We start from the raw sequence: 14,434 nt of genomic DNA on the forward strand, positions 1-14,434 counted from the left end.
AAATTTATGCCCTCTAAATGTACATTTCTTTTATTAATCAAAAATGAGTATTGAACAGAAATTGACTGGATTGAGTAACCATTTTTTCTATATGATTTAAAACATGTCAATGAATATGTGAGTATAAAAAGCATAGACTGATGAGAATCAATATTTTCAGTATTTAAACGTGGATCAACATCTAGGGTACAACCATTTTAGGAAAGAATAATGAGAAGATTCTGCCATTTAAAGTGAATTGAATGGGTGATATGCTAACAAAAATGTCATAAATGTCCAATTTTAATTTGATGTCCTTGTGACACATTAGAGTTGAAGCAGAACTTTCTGTCACACAGTGACTGAGCACTCATGATACCTCTGTATCATTTGTAGTAAATCATCAGATTTGCAGGTAAAGGTTGTTCATTTTCATGGGTTGGTCTGAAATAGCATTTTTTGTCAGTTTTCTTTTTCTTCTTATGTTTCTTTTGATCCAATTAAATATTTTGGTTTGTATATTGTGTGTAGAACAAGAGTTTGTAGCAAATATCTGTCATTTAGTACAAGTAATACCAAGTATTCAATATAATGAAGAAGATTGCAGATGTCTAGAGGCAAAGCTGTTTCTTTTTGTTTTAAAGTTTTACTTTCATTAATTTACAATTATTTTGAAGATGGGGCAAGGTGGGAGAATCTCATCAACTTCACTTTGATATTTGGGGGTTTTTTGTTTGTTGTGTTTTGATTCTGTAATGTTTCTGCAACTTTTAGTTTTAAATCAATACAAAAATATCCTAGGAAGAAAAACCACTCGGAATAGAGTTTTGCTTCATTTTCACATTTGCTTAGGTCTTTTCTATTCTTCAGTTGTGGCCATGGGTATGTAAAATAAATACTAAAACTAAAGTTATGAAGTGGAAAGAGAAAGTTACTTGGAAATATTTATCTGGAGGGAATTTACTTATCTGCCTTTCCTTTTTTAAAAGAACATATTAATCCAGTCTCCCATTTGTTCTGTTTCTTTTATTGAAACATAAAGATGAAATGAACAGTAACTACCAGTTCTCACCATCCCTTCAGGGCATCCCATGAGATGGGGAGATGACTAGGAAAACCTAAGTCTTATTCACTTCTTGCTTTTATATACTTGAAGTAATCAGAGTGTGTCTATGTTGAAGAGAGTTTTTGTATTTGTTAGACAGAGCAGCAGGAAGAAATCCATTTAAGTGGTGTTTTAGTGCAATTCTCCTCCTTGTCGTTTGCATTAAAAGTGTTGCAGACAAAATCTTCCTCTTTTCTCAATGCCAAGTTCTCCCCTTTATCTACCAACAAAATACAAAATGCTTTTTCAGAATTAATTTTACACTTTACTCTCTCTTTTTTTCTGCTAATCTGTATTTCTTAGATCATTTCAGGGAGAAAAGCGTTCAGTAAAGTTAGTCTAACTTTCAGTGATTCTCCTGTAGGTTATGGAAAGGCTAAGGAAAACGAACAATTTAATATTGCATGAAATACTAATACAGTAGTGGTGAGTAAATGCAAGTGAATTTAAGAACACTAGAGGGAGCGTAGAGAAGGAATCTTGAGAAAACAGGAAAATAAACAATGGAGCTGTTACATTCTTGAATAAAGGAACTGTTTAAATCCAAACAAAAGCTGTTTTACCGCAATTAAAATAAAATACTTCCAGGTTCTTCTCTTTCTCTTATTTTCTCACTCTCTTGACCAAGGCTAACTAATGTCACTATACACTCTTTTATATATATATATATATATATATGTATATATGTACACATGTATCTACACATACACTCATATACATACTCACATGCACACACATATTTTCAAGAGTGTGAAAACTCCACTCAGGACCCTAATAGTTTGGATGCTATAAGAAAAGATTTAAAAAAAGAATACCATGATCTGCTTAGGTGTGAATACCTTTCTCTTCCATCCTCCACCTCTCAAAAAAAGCACAAAGGAGCAGGATAAATTAAGGTAGTCACACATAAAACTCTGGAAATAGCAATGAAGGGAACCTTGTAACAAACCAGATGTGCTTATCCCTCAGCTAAAGCGGCCTGAGTGCTATTTTCAGAGGCAGATTCCCTGGCCATCTCTAGTGTCTTGGCATTGGAAGTACCATCCAAATAATCCTCTCCATCCCATAACTTGCTGATTTTCCCAGACTGTTTGTGTTCCCGCTTCTCCATGGATGCTGCTTGGACCTTGCCACGTTAGGAATAGTAGTGTATTTCCAGACAGTTTAAATGTTCTTATCACCCAGCTGTGTCAGAACAGCCATGGCTAGATTCTCAGAGCTATATATACGTGGTTGTAATCAGTGTCGCTGTGCCCTAACAGCATGGAGGATACTTCCTCATTCGCTTCTCACTGAATAGCAGAGCTAATTGGCCAGCTGTGCTGTTTCTGAGCAAGCAACATTAGGCTGGAACATACTAGGATCCAGACAGAAAGAAGCTGGACAGGAAGGAATAGTCTTAGGATACAAAACATTTCCCCTGATGCCCCAGTCTGTTCTCATTCAGTATTTGTCCAGGACAAAGTCATCTGTGAAAGCCAAAAATTAGGTCATTTAAGTGTTTGATACCATTTAGGAATAATTCCCAGAAGAATTTTGCTACTAAACCAAGGCATCTAATTTATGCATCTGTTCACCTTTCCTTTAAGAGGATGTCTGCAAAATGTTCATACAGCTGCCTCTTCAGCCTTGCTTTAACACTCTGAGGCGCTTCACTTACTGTTAGAAAAAAGTATGGCATTTATAGAACTGGAAATCCCTGGCAAGATACCATATGCAGAAAATGTAACATGGAGGAACCTGTATTTATGTCAGCTCTGTGTTACCTTTGACACTGTCAGGATCACACCTCTGATGAAGGGATTATAAAACAACTGAGACTAGGCCTCTCTGGGTGACTCCTTGCTTTCCAGGCAGCTGAACTGGCTTCCTTTTCTGTGCCCCTGGCCTTTGTTCTCTCCTCAGTGTTTCCTGCCTTTTTGAAGAGGTAACCATCCAGCTCCTAGGGTCAGTTCTTGTTACCTTTCATCAGAAAATTCTTTCTATTTCTTCCCTTAAACCCAGGATTTCATGTTGGAAACATTATTATCAGTTACTCAAAGCCTCATTTCTTTCAAAAATGGTCTTTCAACATAGGAGTGATGTAATCTTAAGAGGTGTCACTGACTCTTAGAGAAACTTACCAGATTTCTGAAATGATTTGAATTTAGGTCTGGCAGAACCTGGGCAATTCCTGATTGTACTTGGTTTAGTCACTCACTTGAGAAGTAGTCTTTACAGGCTTATCTTGAGCTAATTCTGAAGTCAGCTTCACAATACTTGAAGTGCTAGTCCTGTAATAGGCTAGTAGTTTGAGTGGTGCCAATACCTTTAGGCTAAAATACTGGGATTGAAGTATGTGATATATGCCAGTCAGTGTGTAATCTTCTGATTCAGAGTCCTCTGATCCCAAATTCCTCACCTTTCCCTGGGCTTGGTTTCTCTTCTGTTCATACTTCTCTAGTCAACAGCTTGATACGTGTAGAAGTGTGTAAGCTTTGTTAGATCTGTGCAATTCTAGGGGAAAGGATGTTTGGGATGTCAAGAGTGAGGGGACAGGCAGATGATTCTTGATTGTGGAGTCTAATAGAAGAGATTGTCTTGCTACACATTCATGTTCAGCTGTGTAGCCTAGAAGTGCTAATTTGGATGGGTGCAGAAGGGACACATGTACAGTGGGCCCTAGACAGTGATGTCTGGACAGCAGTCCAACAGACAAGTCTCAACATCACTTTTCTGCCTCAAAAGTAGGTCATGTTTGGATCAGATATCGCTGCTTCAACATCACTAAGGTCTACAAGTATGTAATGCTTCATAAATACCTTAATGAGTGCTTAATGGTATTAATAAAATGCATTAATGTGTGCTTAAAGACGGAGTTGGATTTCTAATTGAAAACTTCTGAAGACAGTCTTCCCTGAGTAGAAAATAGTTCTAAAATGATGAAAGTATTTCAGGGGGAGAACAATTTTAAAGTGGTCAATGACTTCTTTTAAGCATATATGCATTTATAGCAAGTTGATACAAGTGAGTGTATTGGGGGGAAAAGGAAAATTGCCTGGCCATCAGAATATCTAAGTGAACTAATGCATAGAGGTAGTCTCTTGTGATTATGGGTAATCATCTGTAAAGCAGAGAAGCCCTTAGCTCATTCTTATGGTAACATCTGGAATGTGGAGAAACATTGCTTTTTGCTGCAGGAAATAAAGAAAAAAAGACTGGACTGGCTCCTGAGTTCTCACTGTTTAAAAGCTTGCAATTGAGAATTTGTTTATTGAGGTGTATAATTTGACCTACTTGGACCTTTGTTGACTCTTCCTGGTGAAATTTGTTTCTCATAAGTGTACCTGAATATGTTCTCTGGATCTAATGCACCATTGAGTTCATCTCATCTCCTTCAGGCTATTAGTTTCAAGCTGTGAGCAGATTCAGGCATACGTTACCATGTTGGCTGTGTTCAGTTTCCAACTGGAGGATTCCTTTGCATAAAAAGAGCAAATTCTTATTTCATTTAATATTTTGAGATGACTGTCTGGTGCTTCAGAATTCAAGAGTTTGTTTAAAAAAAATAAAGTGTTCTGAGTCACTGCAGGTCATGATTCATCATAATATGAATGGTGAGTGGTTTTTACTCTCTATACTATCCCTCAGTGTTAAAGTACTATAAGTTGATTCTTCATTTGCATAGACTTACATTAAGTTATGGATTTTAGTTCAATTCTACAATTGCTGCTTTTTAAAAAAGTAAATTAAAATTATATCCCTATTTTCTTTCTTTTTATTGAGGCAGGGATTTTTTGGAAATATTTTCTGACCAAGAAGATGATACTATGCTAGTGAGGCAACTTGTCCAAGAACCTTATTTCCCCTTATGGAGGCTATAAATTGAGGTAGCTCCACTGAGCTAAAGCCTAGACTAAGTATTTCTGAAATTCTTATGATGGATCTTACATTTACATTATTACATCTATGATCAAACAATTTCAATTTGTTCATCCTTAAAGCAAATAATCAAGTACTATGTAGGCATACTTTTTATTCTGGTTAAGGTTCTTTGCAGAAATTCGGTAGGATGTATAGGAGAAGCTCACGCTTCTCACATATCTGTTACATCAGAATCCAAATGTTTTAAGTATGGAAATTTAGATTCTGGGATATAGTTCTTTGTCAAAGGATCAATTCTGAGCCAATTCCAGAGAAGCAAGGGAAGCTGTATACATGAAGTCCTGTGTATAACGTACATAGATATAACAGAAAGTCTACAGACTGAAAGCTATTACACTGGTATTTTTTCCATCCAGGAGTTTCTGGTGGGGTATAAAAATGCTGTTTAGTGCTTCTTCCATTCATAGAGTTTTCTTTGTGTTCAATTCACAGAAGAGCTTTTACGAAGTAAAAAAAAATAAATAGTACCCCCTTTCTGCTAGCTTCTATTCCCAGAGATATCTTCAAATACTTTTGGTGGCACAAGTTAATTGTGTTATTATAAGAAGTGGGTGTAATTAGCATTTTTATCACAGTAAAAGGTTCCCTGGGCCTCTATTTCAAACCGAACTTCTAGACTGTAGGATTGGTATACATTAAAATGCATCAGAGTGTTCAGAATGCTCATGTATGTCTACAGCAAGTAAATATTGGTAATCACTGCAGAACCAAATGTCAGGAAATGTCATTAATCAGCAGCTGTGAAAAGAAAATTTACACACAGGCAGTAAATTTTTATAATTTTTTTTTTTTTTTAATATTTTAAAAGCTATGAATCTGTATTGCTTTTTTTTTTCCATCCCTCTTTGGAATTGGTTACATGCTCAAACCCTCCCTTCGTGGCTAGCTTCTCTTAATCTCTAATAATTTACAACTCTTTATCAGAGAATGTCATCACCACTGACTGACTCCGAGGTTCCCATGATAATTTCCTTTTCTTGCTTTGACATTTGAGTGAATTGGGTTAGGGAAGGAAAATCCCATGCATGGATAGCAGGCTTTACATCAGGTAGGTTTGTTCTTTAGCTCAAAGGTTCTTTGAGCTCTGCTTTGTCTCCTACAGATCTGCAGTGGTCTTTTGAAGGCTGATATGGGAGAAAAAGTAGAAGGTAGCCTAGGGAATGCCATCTTATCAACACTTCAGTCTGGATTAATTCTCCTGGAAAAATGTAACAGTTCTGACCATTTTATCTTTTTCAAAGATTCTATAAGAGCATGATTACAGTTTGAAGTTGCAGACCATCTGGTCCAGCAATTATGGTCTACTGTATTTGCACTGGGATTTGTAGATATGAGACAGTGCTTGAAATATTAACAATGGTGATCAATGCATCTACTTGTACACATAATAAAAAAAAGACTATACACATATTTATATGTAGGTGCAACGTCCCTTTATGCTGATGATTAGGGGGCTGTCTATAGAAATCTTCATTAACAGTCCAATAAAAAAACAACTTTGAGCCATGACTTTTATGAGTTCTGTGGCCCAAAATTTCCAGTTGCCATAATTAAGTATTCTCATTTTCTCCTAAACAGTTCTATTCTCTTTGTTTTACTGCTAGATCTAGAGTAAATGAATTACCATTAACAACATTAACTTTTAAAACTGTTTTTTTTGACAGTGTCCACTGTCAAAACCTGAGTGCTCAAGATAGTAAATTAATAAACCTCTCAACTGAATAGAATTAATGCACTCATTATCTTTCAGATGAAGCTCAAAGTAACAATGGGTGCTGTTCTTTTTTATTAGAAAATGCACATCTGATTTACTTATGTTAGGCAGCAGGGTGCTAATCAGTTCAAGGAATGCTATGCCACTGAAGTTTGAGCTTAGAGACCTTGCTTACACACCAGTACAAGAGTCATGGTGCAGTGTGTCCCAATAAAACACACAAATTGAGACCCCTGAAATAAAATTTGGGGTGTGCAAGTGAAAATAAAGTCCATAATGAAGTAGTGGGAATATGGATACTTAAATAAGAATGATTTGTTCATTGTCCCCTGCAAACATTGCATATACAAATAAGGACATGTGTAAGCATTGATAGCACCTATGCACATGTGTGTATGTATGTATATGTGTACCTTTCAGCTTTTGAAGTAAGCTACTTTGATAAATCACATTTGTTTGACTTCACTGCTAGTGCTGGAACTTACGCTATTAGGGCAATTTTCAGTGATTGCATTAAGCAAAGAGTATTACTAGAGAGAACTAATTGCTAGTTGTCAAAGTCACTGGAAAAAATGTTGTAAGGAAGTAACAATATTTATTTTAATGAATTAACACTTTTCATGTGTATCGTTCTATGTGGTATTTACACTATAAAATGCTATATGTGATACATCAAAAAGATGTTTAAAACATCAAAAACAAAAACAAAAGTCCTGCACTTAAAGAGGAACATAAAATTTCCTGCTGGGGATGTGGAACATGGAATGCCATCTGTATTATATGGCACTGAGAAAGCTGATTATGTTTGGACCTCTATTTCATAGCAGATGGGTTCATTAAATTTAATAGCCTCCAGAGCCTTTAGAAACAGTGTTAAAAACATGTGGAACATGCTGAGACACTTCACTTCTCGCCCCACAGTCATTATAACTCTGGCACAGACTATAAATATTACAGTACTTTATTTCCATTGAAACAGATTACTATTATAATTATTTTTCTTAGTGTACATTTACATGAAAAATGCAGAATGCAAATTGTACTTTTTCAAACTTTGAGATAGGCAGTTGATTTCTTTAAATGCATTTTACAGTTCTTTGCACTTGGTGGTTTTGATATAGAACTTATTTTTATCTTCTTCCTGCAACATCAGCAAGCAGCTGTAATGCCACAGCAAAGCTAGGTCTTAAGCAGCTCTGTTCCCAGTGTGGTGCAAATAAGGCAAGCATTATGTTAAACCATAGAAGGGAAATCAGAACAGTGTTACATCTTGGCTTTTAGCTATATATTGATTCTCTTTCTAGTATTTTATATGATATGGTAACTACAGTTTGACCTTGGTCTCTGTTCATCTTTAATCATTGGAGCACAGAGAGATTACATATCTAATTTCAAATCAGAATAGTTCCTGAAAAAACATTGCTTTAAACAGAGTAAAAACTCACCTCTTTTTGGAATATTCTCAGGATTTAATAGCTAAAGGAATATTTTAGTGATATTTATTTTTTGATTTTAAATTATGTTTCCAATGACAACAGGGAGGTTTTACCATGTTGAAATGCTTCAATATCTGCCTAACATTCTTCCACCTCTTCATTTACATGTTCTGATGCTTAAACTAAATTACTTTTTTTACAGACTTTGTCATATTTGATCATAATTTTTTCTAAAAATTAACCCAGTTTCCCAATAAACATATCATCTTGTCTCATACACTGTAATCCTCAGTAATGCTCTTCTGTTTCCATTTTCCTTCCTACAAAACGCTGTGACTATCTACACTATCTTTTACTATTTTCTAAGGTCACTCTTGTTTTCAGGTTGCACTGACTATCTTAATGTGGATCTTCCACTTCCTTCACATCATGGACTTCAACTCTGATTTTGTCACTGACCATTGTTGATATTATTATTAACATCTGTGAATCTTAATAAACCACTGAAGTCTTACTATGGTAGATGATGTATGATGAAAGGATTAAATAATAATAACTTCCTCATACAATTTACATTCAAAGTAATAGGTATGGATCACCAGTTGCTTAGAAAGGGCAGTGCGTGTAAGGACACAGTAAGGCAGTATAGGTCAATGCAATAAACAATTATCAGTCTATGGGATCTCAAATATGAAGGGCAGAAAATGTGAAAACACACCAAATACGTGTTGAAATCTTTCAGATAGTACTGTCCACTTCTAGAGGGTTCCCACACAAGTGTTCTTTGTCCAGGACTTAAGAATCAAGGAGTCCTTGCTTGTATTTGGTTAAACTTAATTTCATGGAAGTATTTGGGCAATCCAGTATTTACAGCTCTAATTGCACTTCAGAGCAGTTGGATTCACAAAACACATTCAGTGATTAAATTTTGGAAATCAGAAAATTCAGTAAGGTTTGAATGTTAAAGGAACACATTTTGCTGTTTTGCGAGCTGTCAAGTGCAATGATATGTTAGAACTTTGTTGGGAATTGTTAAGCTTTTCTTTCCTGCTTTTGCTGTAACCATGGTGTGTCTTGTGACTTGATTGCTTTGTGCCAAATTACTGTTGCTTCTTATATGAAAACTGATTTAGATGTATGTGAAAAAGAATCCATAGAATTACAAATGTCTGTAGGTTTTGCCTGCTGGATGTTCTTCCACCAGTTACTATATACAAATTAAAGAGAATTGCTCTGCTGTTGAATTTGATTAACAGGCATATTCATGCGAAAAAGAGTATTGGTCTCATTTGCAGACACCTGCACACTAGAGATAGAGCAACTTGGGGCCATTTTCAGCTGCAGTCTGCCAATGGCATACAGTGCCTTTAGGTGAGGGGACAGAAAATGCACTTCATTTCTAGCTTGTTTCACAGGGAATTTTCTGGTTTTGTTGCAACACAAATAAAATCAGAAGGTGACAAGTCACTAACTAGAGAGAGAATTTGTTTCTAGATCTCTATATATCCTATGGTGAATCCAACATTTAGGAGGATATGTCTATTCTTAGTGAAAATAACTACTTAAGGACATTCACAGCTGATAACTGTCTTTGATCTTATTGCTTCCACTCTGAGTGTAATCAAGTTAATTATTAGAAAATTTTAGATATTTGGTGCTCTGTTTTTGTCTTTAATTTTGACACACCTTATTTTTTAGGGTAAATGATAATGTAGGAAAGCAAAGAATTTAGTATAAAGTACTAAATCCCATCTTTTGATGTCATATATGTAATTCTTTGACTTTCTGGAAGAAAGAGGGCAGTGAAGATGAAACATCCTTTATCTGCACTGCTGGAGTAAAAAACTGAAATAATAAGAAAGACTTATTAAATTATTGGTGCCATTCAAGCTTTGCTGCAGTGGCAGAATTAAGTGCAAAAAAGAAAAGGAGAGAATAAAAGGAAATAATCTTCTCTTTTTTCTACTGTTCTGCAAATATCAAAGTTATTTATAGCTCTCCTTTTTGTATAACCAGGAAATTTCACATACAACTCAGTCATGCACACAGTACAGTATACACATTAAAGTTAATGTTTATCACAGTCTTTATGAGTAATGTTTACTCTGAAGTTAGTAATTTCTGGAGAAATTATTCCGAAATACACTTTATTCTACAAGGAATAATAGGATGTTTCCTACTGATGTTGTTCTGCTTGACAGCAAGACATTTGACCCTTGTCCACATCATTGCATTGTGTCAGATCAGATATTACTAAAAAAGCGTTCCATTAATAATTAGTTGAAACGTGATACAATCAGTTGGTAAACTGCATGATCTTCAGCAACATCCATATCAGCAGGAGTAAGTTTAGAACACTTGTAAGTGTTTTCTCTGGAATTAATAAGAGCCATTTCACCTGCGCTGTCAGATTTTTGGGGAGGAAAATGTAATCATCCCAAATATTAGTTTGCATTGCTTAGTTCTAGGTAAACCATTAAAATCCCTAAGGACTCTATACTTAAGGCTTAACACAAGGAGCCTACAGGGCCATTCCATTTAAGGACTTCTTTTACAGAACATTTTTTTTTTTTTTTCTACAATATTGTTTATTTAGGGGCACAGAAATACTACAAGAGAATACACATTAGAAACAGTATACTAATACTAAGGAACAATACAACTTACAGAGTTTTCTAATGTTTTGTTCTGTTGCAGCCAATGCCATCTGTATAATAATAAAGGCCTCAGTTTTCAATATTGTTAGGTTTATTCCAGAAAGCTGTCAACTATATGCTTAAATTCCATATGGGTTACATTTGTTGATTATTATTCTTCTTCAATTTAATCTGCAGTAAATCAGTAGTATCTCCATTTATGTACCTGAAGTTACACTGATGTAAAAGAGAATACAGATTTATTGTATTAAATCTCAGTTTAAGGAGCTTGGATTATAACTCTATTGACTGATCGAACAATTCTAGCATTTTCTTTCTTAGATTAAAACCTTAAAGCCTCAAAAATTCAGGAGTTACAGTGAACAGCAGGTTGCCTTTTTCAGAAAGAAATGTTTAATTTTTCTTCCCTCCTTCACCTTGTCTTTTCTGTGTTACAGTTCACTTTAAGAAAATGGAGATACAGCGAAAGCTGATTTTGCAATAATCAAGTTTTTTATGTTCAAAAAAGTTTTACTGTGTAGTCAACTACAAGATAATGGGATTTATCATATTGTAGGTCCTAGCATGCCTAGAAACAACCTGTAAACAGTTCTAGCTCTGAGACACCTGAAATAATTTTGAGACCTTTTCTTGTGAGTTCTTACAATGAAGAAGTGAAGTAAAGGTAAAATTTTCTTGACCTGCTGAATAATGCAGTAAGCAGAAAAAAGCGGAAAGGTGATGAAGAAATTTTCATCAGGCCAAAACCATTCCTTGAACTAGATTACACAAGCATTGCATTAAATAGTGAGAAACTGCATATTTGAAATTAACTTGGATCATACAGAAATGTTCTCAAAGTCATGGTCTTCCAACAAATCAGAGTCTTAGCTATTGGCCATCAGGTCAAATTGTCTTTTAGGAAGCTTCGAACTTTCAAGTTGTGTAGAGTAACAACGGAAAGCTTCTTCCAATATAAAACAGCAAGAGAACTGTAGCTCTTTCTACAGAGTAAGTGAATCTTTATAAAGCTTGATGAATTCAACTTGCAGTGTGAGGAGTCCATAAAACGCTCCATGGCTTTTTCAATAAAGCATAGCTATAAAATCTCAGTTTAAAACTAGAATGGTGAGATACATTAGCTACATACTTATTAGAAGGGTATGAAGACAGAACCTGTTCCTCAAAACAGAGCTAATGAACAAGCAGCAGAATTGATTATGCTATTTTATCATTTACAATTGTGGCACTAGCCAGATCTGTGGTACCAACCTGCACACAAACTGATACAAAAATATTATAGAAAAGAGAAAGAATGTATTGTTAGATTAGGAGTTTATCCAACTAAGAGATTTTAAATGTTAAATGATGGAGCATTTTCTAATGTGGTTTTTTTTTTTAATATATTATTTATCATATATTTTAAAGATAATTCTTGTAACAGTTAGAGACTAAATCCTGCCCTCTAATCTCGTACATCTCTGTTAGCTAATAAAATCAGTTGCTTTGCTTATGCATGCAAGCCTGAAACATACATGTTTCTAATTTGGAGACACGTGATGGCCACAATGATACTAGAGCATAGTATTTTAGCTTATTGTTAACTTATTTCCAAAATACATGTTGGATATTTGATTCTCAAATGTTTATATAAAGCCTGGACACAATTTTTATGGAGATTTGTGTTCTAGGTTTACACAGTATGTCTCCTTCCCTCACAAAGCAAAACAGTATATTTACACACCTATCTGAGCTCAGTTTCTGGGTTTCTGACTGTAGCTTTTATGAAGTATTTTCACAAGCAATTTGTTTCTTCTTTTGCTTTATGCTTCATCTGAACTTTTGCAGATGTGCCTTAAGATGGTTCCATCGGTTTTTCAGAGGCAAACTGATAAGAGAAAAGGTGATTCCCTTTGAAAAACCGTTTGAAGCTTTTCATTTAGTAGCTGTGCATAAGCTGCCTTTCCTGCTGCTTTCTAGTGCCCTTGATCTATTATCATATCTGTGGATTTTTATTTCTCAGCAAATGAAATTGTGCAAACTCTTTTGTGCCTTCTTTCTTCCTTTAAAATGAATCCCCTATTGTTTATCAGCTCAAATAACCTTATGAGCATATGGTATCTATCTCATTATGCCCTCCAGCTCACTGCTCCACTCAGAGCAGTTCTGGGCCATTGATTATTGACATAACTGTCAAGGTATTTTGTGCTAGCTAAATACAAAATTTGTACAAGAGTTTTATTTGTTCACAGGTGATAAATGGGAAAAAACAAACAAAATCTAATAATTATTATGACTGTATTTGTTAGGCAACTAACACAGCAGATTGTTCCCTTTATAAAAACATTCAGTATTTTAATTCTAAAAGATAATTGGTTCCAGCACTTAGAGGCCTGTATTGGTTTCAGTCTTTGCATCAGACTTCTAGAATCAGCTAAGTGATTTCAAAATATTTTTGGAAGGTTTGTTTCTAAGCAAGTAAGAAAGAGTAAGTTCAGTTAATTACAACCTCCCCTCCTCCAAGCCCGGCTCCATTTCTCTTTGCTTTGATATTCCTAGAATCTTTTGCATCACAGATTCATGTTCTTACAAGCTCAGCTTAGTCCTCTAGTTATCAAAAGCAGATATATTACTTTTATGGTGTGTAACAGTCTTACTGATGAGATTCTCAGTGCTGATTTTTTCCCTATGCCTGATTCTTCTGGTCTTGTTCTTGAATGCTGAACTTCAGTCATTTGATCTCAGTCCATACTTTCCTCTATTTTTAACTCTGTGTTTATGTGTTAAACATTCAACAGTAGTTTTGCAAGTGCTTTGCTTTGTCCTGGTATTAGCCAAAGCTTTTCTTTTTGAATTACAGGTTCATTGTTTTTATCATAAAGTAAAAACTCAACTGCAACAAAAAGAAGCTTAAAGAAAGATAATGGAAAGCAAACTAACATTGAACTAAATATTGTAAATAGGTTCTGTCAGTCTACTGATATCAGGGCAGGTTTTATACAGAGTACAAATCTTTTTATTGTTAACCCTGTGTCCTTGACATAAAATCACGTATAAACCTTTTAATAGGTCTGGTTTTCTTTTGTGCCTGTACTGTCCCCTGCAAATAAGACAATGTTTACTTCTACAGGAAACTGCTAGACATCAAGTAATTTACAGTCTGTTTCCCCATTGCGTGTTTCATACTCACAGTCCAAAATCTACTGATCTTGAAGTGATGCTGTTTACATGTAATAGAGTAAATGCCAGCTAAAGATGACTCTTCCTTATTAAATGCACATTCCACAAAGTTAAACTGAATGTCTGGTATGAACTGTGCTTAATACAAACTTTCAAAGCTAGGTCCTAAAAGCCTTTCATCATGGTAGATTCCTTCACTCCTGTTAGGTTGTGAATACTAACTACAGCAAGGGAGAAAGGATTCTCAGATTTCTAAGTTGTACCCCTAAAATACTGCATGGATTGATTTTGAGAGTAAGGGAGAGAGACAGAGAATAAGGGAATGGCAGCACTTCTGGCAGAGCAGTGCTCTAGACATACAGAAAAAAATGGTACCCTGTGAAAAAAGATGGAGAAAAGAGTGGTTTTGTACAATTCAACTACATACATTCTTACAGCCATTCCCTTTTCAGAGCATGTT

At 35.1% G+C, this 14,434-nt stretch overlaps 1 protein-coding gene across 5 annotated transcripts in view; it reads left to right on the forward strand.

The window, feature by feature from the left end:
- CACNA2D3 (calcium voltage-gated channel auxiliary subunit alpha2delta 3) overlaps positions 1 to 14,434 on the forward strand; it is a 467,172-nt gene that overhangs the window by 309,304 nt on the left and 143,434 nt on the right. The window lies entirely within an intron of this gene.

The sequence above is a fragment of the Tyto alba genome, unplaced genomic scaffold, assembly GCF_018691265.1.
Source record: "Tyto alba isolate M040663 unplaced genomic scaffold, T.alba_DEE_v4.0 Super-Scaffold_3, whole genome shotgun sequence".
NCBI classification, from domain to species: domain Eukaryota; kingdom Metazoa; phylum Chordata; class Aves; order Strigiformes; family Tytonidae; genus Tyto; species Tyto alba.